Raw genomic sequence first — 12,845 nt, 5'->3', positions numbered from 1 at the left:
GCTTGTTGTCCAATTTTAATTCCTCAAACAAATATTGTGTAAATTTTTCTCTGTCCGCAAACATGTTCTTTACCGATTAGATTAGATTAGGTTAGATTCAACTTTGTCATTGTGCAGAGTACAAGTACAGAGACAACAAAATACAGTTAATGTAAAAAAGCAGAAAGGTGCAATAGTGAACATTATAGACAGGTGGTGCAATAGTGAACATTATAGACAGGTGGTGCAATAGTGAACATTATAGACAGGTGGTGCAGTGTAAGCAGTATATGACATATAGTGCAGTGTGGACAGTAGTATACAGTTAAGCAAGTGGCATGGTTCACAGTAGGGATATGTGCAGTGTGTTAACGGCAACATTATAAGAGCAGAATAAATATAGATAATCAGTATGATAATATAGACAGATATGTACAGGTATGTGCAGTGTATATTATAAGAGTTGTAAAAATAAGTATGTGTGCAGTATGAAGAGTAGAGACAAAATATTCAGTAGAGATGTTCAAATTGAAAAAAATATATATATCATTTTGTTGCTCGCCATATGTGTGTGCTTTAGTATTAACCACAACAAAGACATTCAAACTCTATAGACCCGTTTTTTTTCTCTCTGAAAATGTGGTATCCTGTTCATATGAACTTGATTCTACTAAAAAATAGTTTCCTTTTGTCGACATTCATAACGTTCTGGAATGTGCTGGAATAAGACTTTAAAAAAAAAAAAAAAAAAAAGACGTCAGAAACATCAGGAGTTGAAACTGTGATTCCCATCACGTACTGTAGTTAATGTGAAGAGCTTGTCTGGCAAGCAGTCACAAGCTGTGAAAGTCTGTGCCAGCCACAGTGAGATGCTCAAATATAACTCTGAGGAAAGTCACAGGGATTGAATATTTAATGACTAGCCGTTACCTAATGAGAACATAGACACGTAGCTTTTTCAGGAGAGAAGGTAGGTGCCAGTTCCGTGATGGGCATTGTTTTAAAGAACCTGGCAATGTGCCCTAGTTGCTTAACCAGCCAATGATTATGCAATGAGATCCGTGCCCACCAGCCCTCTATGATGGCACCTGCTGAAACACAAAGAGCATTCTAGCCTGCAAGTTTGTGTGTGTGAGTGTGTTTTGTGTTTGTGTGTGTTGCTGTGTATATTCTTATGTCATGTAATTCTTATGTCATGAGTGTGTGTGTGTGTGTATGTGTGTGTATCCCTACAGTACATGTATGTCTGTGTCCTTGTGTGTTGGTGTGCGTGTGTCTGTCCATCTATCTGTGTGTGTGTGTGCGTGGGTGGGAGGGTACATCGGGGCTGTAAATGTTAGCATGAATAATTTGCAGGGCAGCGTGGGAGGTTTGTTGGGTTTTGTCTCCGTCCCTCCCACCTCAAATGTCACAGGACGGCAAGGCATTACTGAACTGGAAGGTGTTTAGGTTGTGTGTGTGTTTCAGGGTGTGTCATGTATTTGAGTCTTGGGATGGGAGGTGCTTTAGATGTGTGTATGTGTTTTGTTGTGGTTGGTTGACTATTGGCTGAAAGGTGTTAGATTTTATATGGTTGGCTGACTTCTACACCGGAAGCTATGTGTGTGTGTGTATGTGTGTGTGACTGTGGTTTAAGCTCTGTAGCCCCTTTGCGAGTCTAATTTTCTTGAGTGTTGAATATGTCTGTTATTTCCTCTAGGATCCTAGAAGTCAGAGAATAGTAATATGGAATGTATGTCGTTTCTTCTTTCTTCAAAAGCATGTTGTATTTATGACTTGTATACATATGCAATTATATTAATTTATGACTACAACCTCTATAACAGTATGGAGTAATAGGCTTAATATACAGTATAAAGTGTAGCTGAAATATCAGCTTGAGACCTCATTGTAAAAACATGTCTTCTAATCATCAGTGGAGGTGCTCTCTCTCTCTCATCATTCTCTCTCTCACTTTCCCTCATTCTCTCTCTCTCACTCTCCCTCATTCTCTCTCTCTCTCTCTCTCTCCCTCATTCTCTCTCACTCTCCCTCAATCTCTCTCACTCACTCTCCCTCATTCTCACTCTCCCTCATTCACTCTATCTCTCTCCCTCTCTTTCCCTCATTCTGTCTCTCTAAGGGTCTTTGTGCATTCTCTCTGTCCCTCATTCTCTCTTTCTCTGTCCCTTTCTCTCTCTCTCTCTCTCTCTCTCTCTCTCTCTCTCTCTCTAAGGGGCTTTGTGCAGCGTTCCCAGAAGGGAAATCCCCTCTGAGGATACGAGCAGACTAATGAAGATGCATGGCTCTGGTCGTCGGCAGGGGAGCGAGCTTCGCCGCAGCATCAGGACCCATTGCCACAGCAACGCTGATGCTGCGGTGTAGGACCTTTATTGGGGATGTGTGTGGGTGGGTGTAAGAAGTTGTTTGTAGGGTTTCACATGTGAACATTCTTTAATGAACTCTGAGAGTGTGTGTGTATGTGTTTGAGAGCATGTCTTCACAGCAATTGACACTTAATTCACATATTGACTTGGGGAATTTCCAAACAGCCTTTCCATCTCTCTTTTTTTTCTCTCTCTTTCTCTCTTTCTCTTTTCACTTTCACCCTTTTCTTCAGCTGACAGTGAAAAATCAATCCCCCAGGCACTATATTTGCGTTCCTGCGAGAAATATGAATGATGAATGGATTGCCATGTGATGTAATGACGCCATGCGTTCCCATGGGAACGACCTCTAGCCCCTTCCAAATCTACCTGGCCTCCATCGGCCCGCTGCCTTTTCCACTCCAATTGGCAGCCGCGCGACCTCTGCCCTACGCTGATGACAGCGATCGATCCCACCCACTTCCCTCCATCGTCTCCTGACTTCCCTTCGATCCCCAAACCGGCGCCACAAACCAGGACTGCCACACTGCACACATAAAAAAAAAACTGTTTCCCACAACAACAACAACAATAACAAACGCAGTAACAAACAAGCAGTACGCAAGCTGATAAAGAAGCAGCCAGCAGTAATGGAGCCTTGGATGACCCTGATGGTGGAGCCGGATAAGAGCAGTGGCTGATCTGTCTACCCTATAGCTTTGAGTATCCCCAGGCAAGCTGGGATGTCAAGCAGAGCTGTAGCCATACCAGGCCAGATCTGGGTCAGCCAAGTCTGTCCGTGTGTGTGTGTGTGTGTGTGTGTGTGCATCTGTATGCATGTCTGTTTGTGTTTGCATATTTGTGTGTGTGTGTATGTGAGTTTGTATATTGTGTGTGTGTGTGTATACGTGTTCACATGTTGTGTGTGTGTGTGTAGAAGGAAGAAGAGGTGGAGGCAGAGGGGAAGCAAGCCTCGTCTTGTTTCTGGCTCGGAGCTATCGCACACAGCTGCAGGTGGAACCACAGCAACTCTCTCCTCGTTTTTTTTTTCCTATTCCCTCTATGTTCCTCTCACACTCGCACACCTCTCTCCCTCTCTCTGTGCATCTCCCTCACACACTCCCCATCCCAACTCTCTCCTCTCTTTCTTACTCTCTCTCTCTCTCTCTCTCTCTCTCTTCCTCTCTCCCTCTCCCTTGTTCCTCAGTAAAATCCCCTTTGTGTCGCCCATGCCTGCGCGGTAATTAATAGCGCTCCGTGGAGCGCGTCTCGTCTGCGTGCATCGCCTGCTTTATTTTGGGGCTGGTGAGTAGGCTCGGGGGGGCTGGAGGCCATTAGCAGCCTGCTGTGTCTGGGAAACTGTTGGGTTTTATTCCAGCACTTCCATGTAGCGAGCCTGCAGCCCGCGTGTAGTAGCATTGGGGAGGGAAAGGATGGCCGTGGGAATGCTAAATGGACGCTCCACAGAGAGACGTGCACAGTCTGGGGTTTCAGACCTACTGTAACTGTACGTGACGAGAGGAGGGACGGCCAAGGCTGGAGTGACAGAGACATTCTCTCTACCTCTCTCTCTACCTCTCTCTCTTTCTGTGTGTGTGTGTGTGTGTGTGTGTGTGTGTGTGTGTGTGTGTGTGTGTGTGGTTTCTTATCTCTACAATCATGCTCACAATCCATTGTTGGTCCAACATTTTGAGAACTAACATACTGTAGAATTATGAGGTCATCTTTGGCATTCCACAGTGTCTGAGAGCAACCATAAAAAAGGGAGAAAAGAGGGCCTGTGTGTGTGTGTGTTTGTGTGTGTTTGTGTGTGTAGGGGGGGGGGGGGTGAGAGAGAGACAGAAAGAGGGCCTGTGTGTATGTGTGTGTGTGAGAGAGAGAGGCAGGCCTGTTTTAGTGAGTGTGTGTGTGTGAGAGAGAGAAAGGCAGGCCTGTTTTAGTGAGTGTGTGTGTGAGAGAGAGAGGCAGGCCTGTTTTAGTGAGTGTGTGTGTGTGAGAGAGAGAGGCAGGCCTGTTTTAGTGAGTGTGTGTGTGTGTGAGAGAGAGGCAGGCCTGTTTTAGTGAGTGTGTGTGTGTGTGTGAGAGAGAGAGGCAGGCCTGTTTTAGTGAGTGTGTGTGTGTGAGAGAGAGAGAGGCAGGCCTGTTTTAGTGAGTGTGTGTGTGTGAGAGAGAGAGGCAGGCCTGTTTTAGTGAGTGTGTGTGTGTGTGAGAGAGAGAGGCAGGCCTGTTTTAGTGAGTGTGTGTATGAGAGAGAGAGAGAGAGATGGAGGCCAGCGTGAGTCTGGCCATTGGCAGAAACTAAGAGTGGACATGGTAAACATCTCTGTCCAAACTCCACCAGAATTTACAGCTCACTTGCACACAGGAGTTTTTTCCTATCCTGAAAACTGTTTGCCTGAGAGTGATCCCACTCTCTGTGGTGTGTGTGTGTGTGTGTACATGTGAATGAGTCAGAGATAGTGCTCTGGCTTAAATTAACTTTAGTTATCCGCAGAATATAAAGTATTAAAGATCAGTTTGTGTGTGTGTGTGTGTGTGTGTGTGTTAGGAGAGAGAGGAGAGAGACTGTGAGACAGGGAGATTGTGTTCCTTAACTGACCCTTGGTTATCCTTCTGATCATATTACACATGGGTGGGTGCCCTGCTTCAGTTTCCTCAATAATTTTTACAGCTATAATAATGTGTGTATTTGCTTATTCAAAGTCTGTGTGTGTGTGTGTGTGTGCATGTGTGTATTTACATGGTAATCCCCTTGCTTACGTAAAGTCCATGTTATTGCTCGTTCTGGATGCAGGTTCTAAATCACCCAGATAAAAGGTTGATAAAGCACGGTACGGTACATACGCGGTATGGTCCAATGGGGCAGCGTGGCGAGAGGAACAAATGATCAGCTCATTTGGCACATTCAAATATTTGAGCAGTTCCTCCATTCCATATGTGTGTGTTCCCACGCTGCTGCCTCTGTCGCTGACTCCGACTGACTACTCCTGACTACGGGCATTAGGGCACCCAGATGGGAGTTAATTAAGCCCACCGCACCACGCTCACACACACACACACACACACTAGCCCACCGCACCCACCAGCACACTGACACACACTAGCCCACCGCACCACCAGCACGCTCACACACACTAGCCCACCGCACCACGCTCACACACACACACACTAGCCCACCGCACCACCAGCACGCTCACACACACCAGCCCACCGCACCACGCTCACACACACACACACTAGCCCACCGCAACCACCAGCACGCTCACACACACTAGCCCACCGCACCACGCTCACACACAATAGCCCACCGCACCACGCTCACACACACACTAGCCCACCGCACCACGCTCACACACACACACACTAGCCCACCGCACCACGCTCACACACACTAGCCCACCACACCACGCTCACACACACACACACTAGCCCACCGCACCACGCTCACACACACACACACTAGCCCACCGCACCACGCTCACACACACTAGCCCACCGCACCACGCTCACACACACTAGCCCACCGCAACCACCAGCACGCTCACACACACTAGCCCACCGCAACCACCAGCACGCTCACACACACTAGCCCACTGCACCACGCTCACACACACTAGCCCACCGCACCACGCTCACACACACTAGCCCACCGCAACCACCAGCACGCTCACACACACTAGCCCACCGCAACCACCAGCACGCTCACACACACTAGCCCACCGCAACCACCAGCACGCTCACACACACTAGCCCACCGCACCACGCTCACACACACTAGCCCACCGCAACCACCAGCACGCTGACACACACACTAGCCCACCGCAACCACCAGCACGCTCACACACACTAGCCCACTGCACCACGCTCACACACACTAGCCCACCGCACCACGCTCACACACACTAGCCCACCGCAACCACCAGCACGCTCACACACACTAGCCCACCGCAACCACCAGCACACTGACACACACTAGCCCACCGCAACCACCCGCACACTGACACACACTAGCCCACCGCAACCACCAGCACACTGACACACACTAGCCCACTGCACCACGCTCACACACACTAGCCCACCGCACCACGCTCACACACACTAGCCCACCGCAACCACCAGCACGCTCACACACACTAGCCCACCGCAACCACCAGCACGCTCACACACACTAGCCCACCGCACCACGCTCACACACACTAGCCCACCGCAACCACCAGCACGCTGACACACACTAGCCCACCGCAACCACCAGCACACTGACACACACTAGCCCACCGCAACCACCAGCACGCTGACACACACACTAGCCCACCGCAACCACCAGCACACTGACACACACTAGCCCACCGCACCACCAGCACACTGACACACACTAGCAGTCAGACCTGGAGAGGGCGAGAAAGAAAGAGAAGGAGAGAGAGAGTAACACATACACAGGAGACAAAATGCTCTTTTCTAAAATATTGTCTCTTTCTATCTATCTATCTATTTGCCTGTCTGTCTGTCTGTCTGTCTATCTATCTACAGTACCCTCCATAAGTATTGGTACCTCTACTTAAGTTGACTAAAAACAGGTATAAAAATAATCTTTTGGTGATTTATTGTAGTCTCAAAATGAAAACAATGAGAAAAAGTCAAACCTTGAAGGGAAGCAAATTTATTCTGAGAGAAAGGAAAGGAAAAAAGACACTAAAGGTGGGTCATGATGGATTATTCATCAGGTCAATGAACCAGTCAATGAACTGGACGAGACGAATGGCCTTAAATCCCTTGCTTTGTATTCTCCAACTTTATGGGGTGTCATAGGAGAATATTCCGAGCTGTTTTGTTGGCAAAGGGGGGCTTGAGAAGGTATTACAAGCAGGGCTGCCAATAATTGTGGGCGACGTGATTTTGTTCGAAATATTTATTTCTTTATGAGATTTTCCTCTTCCTTCCTTTAGCTGTTTTTAGTCAATTATGGAGGTACTCTCTCTATCTATCCATCTATCCATCTCTCTATCTATCTCTCTATTTATCTCTCCATCCATCTATCTATCTATCTCTCTATCTCTCTATCTATCTGTCTATCCATCTATCTATTTATCTACTCTCTCTATTTATCTATTTATCTCTCTATCTCTCTATCTATCTACTCTATCTATCTATCTCTCTCTCTATCTATCTATCTCTCTCTCTATCTCTCTCTCTATCTATCTATCTCTCTCTCTATCTCTCTATCTATCTATCTCTCTATCTCTCTATCTATCTCTCTATCTATCTATCTATCTGCTCTATCTATCTATCTCTCTATCTATCTACTCTATCTCTCTCTCTATCTATCTCTCTATCTATCTATCTATCTATCTATCTATCTATCTATCTATCTCTATCTCTCTATCTATCTATCTATCTGCTCTATCTATCTATCTCTCTATCTATCTACTCTATCTCTCTCTATCTATCTCTCTATCTATCTATCTCTCTATCTATCTATCTATCTATCTATCTCTCTATCTATCTATCTATCTGTCTATCTATCTATCTATCTATCTATCTATCTCTCTATCTATCTATCTATCTATCTATCTGTCTGTCTGTCTGTCTGTCTGTCTACGTCTATCCATCTGTCTGTCTGTCTGTTCATCTACAGTATCTATCTATCTATCTATCTATCTATCTATCTATCTATCTACCTGTCTGTCTGTCCTGGAGAGACAGAGGATGAAATAATTGCTCTCATCTACTATATCCATCTATCTTACTCTCACCGGTTTCATCTGTCTCCCTTGCACACATACAAATACAGACATATACATCCATACAGACATATACATCCATACAGACATATACATCCATACAGACACATACATCCATCCATACAGACATATGCATCCATACATACAGACATATACATCCATACAGACATATACATCCATACAGACATATACATACATCCATACAGACATATACATCCATACAGACATATACATCCATACAGACATATACAGACATATACATCCATACAGACATATACAGACATATACATCCATACAGACATATACATCCATACAGACACAGTCCTTTGATCTTTCATTCGCTCTACTGTTCTCTTTCTCTATCTCTATCTCTCTCTTAGTCCCCCCCCCCCCACACACACACACACTCACACAGACACATACACATTAGGGGCCATGCGAAAGACACCTGCTGCAGACTGTAATTTTCCCAGCATGCCCTGCTCTGTGGTCAACATGACTCTCTGAGATAGCTGCTCACAAAAACAACTACTACTCTCTCTCTCCATCTTTCAACCTGTCTCTCTCATCTCAGCTCTCTTCATCAATTCAATTCAATTGAGCTTTTTTCGGCATGACAAAAAATACAATTTGTATTGCCAAAGCATACATGTACGTAGTAGTGTGTAAAGACATAAAACAAAACATCATGCATCATACATTACTGCAACGGCAGTGTATGTGTGTGTGTGTGTGTGTGTGTGTGTGTGTGTGTGTGTGTGTGTGTGTGTGTGTGTGTGTAGCCTGTCTTCTCTGGGCAGCCAGGTTTGCCTGTGTCTGCCCTTCTCAATAGCCAGACTGTGATGGCTTAGTCTGTACCTGGTCAAGGTTTTTCTCTGTCTGGTATCAGTGACTGGATAGGTAGTCTGCCACAGTGTACTCTCTGTTTAGGGCCAAATAACATTGAAGTTTATTTTGTCTTTTTGTTGTTTCAGTCCAATATGATAAGTAATTTTGTTTTTCTGCATTTATAATTTGGTTTGGCCGAATTGTTTGAGAAAGGGTGGCAAGGTCCTGAGGCTGACTATTAGTTGTGTTAGTTGTACTATTAGCATGTGTGAGTCTCAGGACTAGCTGGATGAGGGGACTTGTTTTTACACTCATCTCTTGGCTTTTTAGGGCTTTATAACAATAGGAGTTGGGGTCGCTTGTTTTGAGATGTTCGAAGAATTTGATAGCTCTTTTTTCAATTTTAATTAGTAAAGGGTATTGGCCTAATTCAGCCCTGCATGCATTGTTAGGTGTGTTCCTCTGTACCTTGAGGATGCTTTTACAGAACTCTGCATGCAGGGTTTCGATTGGGTGTTTGTCCCATTTTTCAAATCCATTGTCCATAAGAGGACCCCACACTTCACTGCCATATAATGAAATTGGTTCGATAACTGTGTTGGTTCGAAAAATATTTTGAGCCAGATCCGAATGGGTATGTCAAATTTAATAGTTTTTTTGATGGCATAGAAAGCCCTTCTTGCTTTCTCTTTCAAATCATTCACGGCTAAGTTGAAATTACCAGTTGAACTGATTTTTAGCCCAAGGTAGGTGTAACTTTTTACTTGTTCGATTGCATATGTACCAAGGGTTAATTTCTTTCTCTGATGTCTGGATTTTTTCTGGAAGGTTAGTATTTTTGTTTTTTGTGGGTTAATAGTCAGGGCCCAGGTCTGACAGAACTTGTGCAGGACATTTAGGTTCTGCTGTAGACCCTCTTCTGTTGGAGACAGCAGAACCAAGTCGTCCGCAAAAAGAAGAAATTTGATTTCGGAGTCATTTAATAGGAGGCCAGGAGCTGCTGACTGCTCGAGTCTTTTTGCCAATTCATTACAGTTTTTCTCAGTTGCTTTGGTGCTTTTCTCACATCACTATTAACATTTGCACAGCAGTTAGTGCAATTCTCAAAACAATTAGTGCAAACTGCAAAACCTAGTGGATGACCTGCAAAAGCACGTCACTTGCTCAAAATGGATAGTCCATTCCTCAAAAGCAGGTATTCATGTCAATGAAACTGTCAGTGTCATCAAAATGAGAAGTCTTGACACCATCGTTTATGAACAAGGTAGTCAAAAGGCTTTGTCATGTTTTCATTATGACAGTTCTCTCAGTGTTTTCCAATGCAAAAAAAGGTCAGAACCGGTGACACTACCTGAACATGCTCAAGACAGCACTATACAGTACTTGTACAGCCATTTGAAAAGTACAGTAAAGTTACACATTGCTGTAGTTAGGTGAGTAAGTGAGTACAAGACACTGAATACGTACATTTTTACTGTATGCTCTTTGCAATTCTACAGCATTGTGACAGACTTTGATAACTAGTTCAACAATTTTGTATGTAATGACTCAAGCAATGAAATGAAGACTATTCGTTTTATTGGGAACGACTATTCAGCATCCATAAGTATAGTTCATTTTGACTGACATGACATAAGCAAATGATAATGTTAAAAAACAGCAGAGAATTGTATGAAAGCAACTGATACATGTCCAAAAGTATTTGCAATTTGTTCAGAGGAAGGAGAAATTGCTACTATGATGTGCACAAATGACTAAATGTTGTGGAGGTTGAACTAATAGTTATGAGAATTTTAATTCTGATCTGAAAAAAGCACCAAAGCGACTGAGAAAAACTGTAATATATATATTGAAGAGGGTCTGTGATAGAGGACACACACCCCGTTCTTGAGTGAAGAATTCTGTTGTTTCCAATTTTAATTTTAATTGCACATTTGTTGTTTAAATACATTGTTTTTATTATGTTGTATGCTTTTCCCCCTACACCAGATTCAATAAGTTTACAAAATAGGCCATCATGCCAAATAGAATCAAAGGCCTTCTGGAAATCTACAAAGCAAGCAAATATTTTTGTTTTATTTTGGTTTACATATTTATTTATTAAGGTGTGTAGGGTGAAAATATGATCTGATGTTCTACATTTTGGTAAAAAACAATTTGACTTCTAAACAGGGCATCATGCTCGATAAGGAAGTTTATTATTCTATTGTTTAAAATGCTACAAAATAACTTCCCCAGATTACTGTTTACACAAATGCCCCGGTAGTTATTAGGGTCTAATTTGTCTCCACTTTTGAAAAGGGGTGTAATGAGTCCTTCATTCCAGACATCAGGGAAGTATCCGACACTCAGAACCAAGTTGAACAGTTTTAGAATAGCCAGATGAAAATTGTGGCTTGCATTTTTAATCATTTCATTGAGGATGCCATCAGGGCCACTTGCCTTTCTTGGCTGCAAGCCTTTGAGTTTTTCTGTTAGTTCATTTTCTGTAACTGGGTAGTCTAGTGGGTTTTGATATTTATTTATTGTGTTTTCCATGTCAATCATTTTTTGGTAAATTTGGGTTTGTTCTGGGTTCATGCTGTGTTTTCCATAGAGGTTTTCAAAGTGACTTTTCCATACTCCTCCATTTTGGATGGCAAGTTCCTCATGTTGCTTTTTGTTAAGTTTATTCCAGTTATTCCAGAAATTATTTGAATTTAAAGATTCTTCAATTGTCTCTAATTGATTTTTTGTGAACTGTTCCCTCTTCTTTCTGAGTGTGTTTTTGTATTGTTTAAGCTCTTCATAATAGCTAAGGCGTAAACCAGGATTGTCGGGTTGTCTATGTTTTTTATTTGACAGGAGCCTACGTTTTTTCCTCATTAATTTGCAATCTTGATCAAACCATTTTTCCTTTTCTTGTTTATTCCTATGAGATTTTTTGCTAGTTTTAAGATTAGAAATGGTTGCCAGGTAATGGAAAATGTTGTTTAGTTCTTCGGCTGCATGGTTTACGCCCTCTTTATTATGCAGGTAAGTATGTGCTAAAAATGTTTCTATTTGAGAACCCACTTTAGGTTGACAAACAGCTTTCAGGTACTCCTCTTTGCTGTTATGGGCCCACCTGTAGGTGTCTCTAGTGCTGTACAGCATTACAGATATGGGCCTTTTGTGTGTGTTGGTATTTTCGCTCATTTTAAGATACATAGTAATTTGACTGTGGTCTGACAGAGGTGTTAGTGGTTTGACCGTTCATCTCTCTCTCTCTATTACTCTCTCTCTCTCTCTCTTCATCTCTCTCTCTCTATTACTCTCTCTCTCTCTCTCTCTCTCTCTCTCTCTCTCTTCATCTCTCTCTTTTACTCTCTTTCTCTCTATCTTCATCTTTTTCTCTATTGCTTCATATCTGTCTCTTCATATCTCTCTCTCTTCATCTCTCTCTCTCTATACTCTCTCTCTCTCTCTCTCTCTCTCTTCATCTCTCTCTCTCTCTATACTCTCTCTCTCTCTCTCTCTCTCTCTCTCTCTTCATCTCTCTATTTTACTCTCTCTCTCTCTCTCTATCTTCATCTTTTTCTCTATTGCTTCATATCTGTCTCTTCATATCTCTCTCTCTTCATCTCTCTTTCTTCCTCCTTTTCTTTATCTTCCTCTCCTGGTGTGTTTGATTCCATTCTCTCTCTATCCCAGTGACTGCACTGTATACAGTATATCTCTTCACACAGTCATTGCTCTATTCCTTTTTCCCTTCTTAATTCAGTTCTTTCAGTTCTTTTCCTCTTTCATTGCTTCCCCTGCTGCCCCTTTGTTCTCCTCTCTCTCTTTCTCTCTCTCCCCCCCCCCCCTCTCTCTCTCTCTCTCTCTCTCTCTCTCTCTGCCCCCATCTTCATGTTTTCTCCTCCTTCACTTAATCATGTATCCCCTGGTTCCTCTTTCTCTTCTCTGTTCCTCTCTCCCTTCTTTCTCTCACCTT

At 43.5% G+C, this 12,845-nt stretch overlaps 1 protein-coding gene across 1 annotated transcript in view; it reads right to left on the bottom strand.

Moving 5' to 3' along the window:
- Window positions 1–12,845, bottom strand: part of LOC121690252 (C-type mannose receptor 2-like) — a 1,098,322-nt gene that overhangs the window by 895,876 nt on the left and 189,601 nt on the right. The gene's annotated exons all lie outside the window — the stretch shown is intronic.

This window comes from Alosa sapidissima, chromosome 18, assembly GCF_018492685.1.
Source record: "Alosa sapidissima isolate fAloSap1 chromosome 18, fAloSap1.pri, whole genome shotgun sequence".
Lineage (NCBI taxonomy): Eukaryota > Metazoa > Chordata > Actinopteri > Clupeiformes > Clupeidae > Alosa > Alosa sapidissima.
This window is presented reverse-complemented; position numbering and strand designations above follow the sequence as displayed.